The sequence below is a fragment of the Watersipora subatra genome, chromosome 6 (genome assembly GCF_963576615.1).
Source record: "Watersipora subatra chromosome 6, tzWatSuba1.1, whole genome shotgun sequence".
In the NCBI taxonomy this organism is placed as follows: Eukaryota; Metazoa; Bryozoa; class Gymnolaemata; order Cheilostomatida; family Watersiporidae; genus Watersipora; species Watersipora subatra.
In genome coordinates, this window is record NC_088713.1 from 64,175,851 (window position 1) to 64,178,801 (window position 2,951).

Below are 2,951 nucleotides of genomic sequence, written 5' to 3' on the forward strand. Positions count from 1 at the left end.
CAGCTACCTCAATCAATCAATTTGTCAAATGGTAGATGGGAATTTGGTTTAACAGAGATTCAATTTACCAAATCATGGTACAACGTAACAAATGCAAACTTCTCCATAGTCAGAAATAAAATCGTTACAAAAATCTTAGTTGATGATGGATATTATGAATCTCCTCAAGAACTCATATTACATTTGAATGACAAAATCATAAAACATTGCGATCATGAGACTTCTAAGTTGCTTTCATTCCATTTTAATGATATCAAAAGAGTTTGTGAAATACGACTAACCCTTAACAAAGATATATCTTTTGAATTCAGTAAAAATCTGGAGAATATACTAGGATATGCAACAGAAGAAATCAATGATTATATTAGATCTCTATCAGGTCTATGTCCTGATAGTGGAAACATTTCACATGAAGTCAATTTACCTAGTTCGTTTTGCTCTGAAATTATCTCAGATGGAGATCCAAACGGAGGAGAGATCTCAAAGCAAGTCATTTTATCAGGATCATTTCCTATTCGGGTTGAGAGTATTTTTAATCTCATGGTTTATTGTAATATAGCTAAATATACAACGGTAGGAGATGTTGAAGCTCCTCTTCTCAGAGCCGTACCTGTAAAAAGTCAACATTGGATTAATCAATGCACGGAATTTAAAAATATACAATATCTCCCTGTTTCTCAAAACAATGTTAAGACCATTACAATCTATATATGCACAGACATTGGAGAAGTTGTTTCATTTCTCTATGGGCATACAGTGTGTACACTAGACTTTAGGCGAAGCGATTTAATAAACAAATAACAAAGATGTCGATAAGTCCGCTTGACATTGCAAATGTAGCAAAACAATATAAGGAGATGTACAATCAGTCAGATGGAAGTAGTGATGTACCGATATACATAGGTTCAAAATTTCAAAAAGGCTATGGTTTAGGAAATATATTCGCTGGCATGTTACAAACCGTACTCCCTGTAATAAAACAAGGAGCTAAAGGTCTAGCTAAAACCGCTTTAGAAACTGTAATAAATGTAGCAAGGGATGGACTCGAGGGTAAAAACCTAAAATAATCTCTTAAGACAAATGCTCAATTTGCGGGTAGCAAGTTATTTAATAAATCTACAAATTATTTGCTATCGTCAATTCCAAAAAACAAAAAAAGGAAGAGAATCAGTAGTACGAAAAAAGGAACCAGTAAGCGAAAACGACCTCGATTAACTAAAAAAAGAGACATTGTCTCCTAAAAACCAATCAAAGTTATTCAAATGGATCAAATATAAATAGTATATAAAATTGAGTTGTCTATCTTTCCCTCAGTATATCAATATAACTTCTACACCTAACATATCTCTTTCTCACGATCAATATGTATTTTTCATTCGAGAACAGTTGCTTGGCTTCTAAAGCAGAGCTAGACTTGTTTGCTAATCATCCCACCCAAGCATCTATAGATGAGGGAATGCATGTTGAACATATACCTACTTCGAGTCTACAAGATGAATCTCCTATCAAGTTCTTTGTTTCTGGAGATTCAAATTATTATATCGATTTGTCTTCTAGTTATTTATACTTAGAAATAAAAATAACAAACGCTGATGGAACTGATTTACCAGATGATGCAAACGTAGGTCCTGTCAATTTGATAGGACAGGCAGTTTTTCGACAAATTGATGTGATGATAAATGATGTTTTGATATCAGATTCTTCAAACCTCTATCATTACCGATCTATGATTGAAACCTTACTTTCTCACAGTGATGAGTCAAAGATGTCACAACTTACTATGTCAATGTTTGTGAAGGATGCAGCAGGGCAAATGGACTCCCTTAACGGAAATAATTTAGGTCTGGAAAAGAGAAAAGTATTAACATCAAAAAGTAAAGTAGTTCAGATTATTGGTAAAATTCACTCTGACATATTTTTTCAAAATAGACATTTGCTGAATGGAGTAGACTTGAAAATTACACTGTTAAAAAAACCCAAATAATCTAATTCTTATGGCTCCTAGTGGTTCATCATTTAAACTTAAAATAACTAATGCTTCTTTCTACGTCAGAAAAGTTAAAGTAAATGATGTAATTCAAATGAGACACATTGAAAACTTAGAGAAACATCTAAAGCTCGCTCCGTATCCTCTTAGAAGGGTTAACATGAAATCTTTCAATATACCAGCGGGATCTTTATCATGTAAAGAGGAGAATCTTTTCAGTGGTATTTTGCCTAAGAGAATAGTCGTAGGAATTGTAGATGCTGAAAGTTTTGAGGGAAAATATGAATTCAATCCATTCAACTTCCAACATAAGAATTTAAAATACTGCAGTTTATTAGTCGATGGAAAAATGTTACCTCAAAAACCATTGATTAGTGATTTTGAACATGATCAAACACTTAGAAATTATTTTACACTAATAGAAAGTACAGGGAAGGCGTTTAAAGATGTTGGTATTGGAATCGATAGAACTGAATACGCCCATGGGTATTCTTTGTTAGCGTTTGATTTGACCCCTAGCCTCGATGATGATGGTTGCTTCCACGTATTAAAGAAAGGAAACATTCGATTCGAAGCAAAGTTTGACAGAGGATTGAACGTTCTAGTCAACGTAATCGTATATGCAGAGTTTGATGCAACTATAAAGATCGATAAAAACAGAACAGTGTTACCAAACTTCTACAGCTAAGAATTATGGATAGCAAACAACTCTACGCAATACTTAATTCGGATGATCTCGTAAAAGATTTAAACTTTCTGGGAGTATTCCCTATTGATATGATACCTATATCAGCCTTGAAGTTTCCTTGCGCAATGGTAATAAACACTAAGCCTCATTATCATAAAGGAGAACACTGGGTAGCTGTGGTGAAAACTGAGGAAAGAAAGGGATTTTATTTCGATAGCTTTAGTTATCCACCGTATAATATGCCTGAATTTGGAGACGTACTGGAGAACTGTACAG

At 33.8% G+C, this 2,951-nt stretch overlaps 1 pseudogene; it reads left to right on the plus strand.

Annotated features, from left to right (window-relative positions):
- The first annotated feature begins 1,363 nt into the window (after positions 1–1,363).
- On the plus strand, positions 1,364–2,675 carry LOC137398447 (uncharacterized protein F54H12.2-like; annotated as a pseudogene).
- Positions 2,676–2,951: the final 276 nt, after the last annotated feature.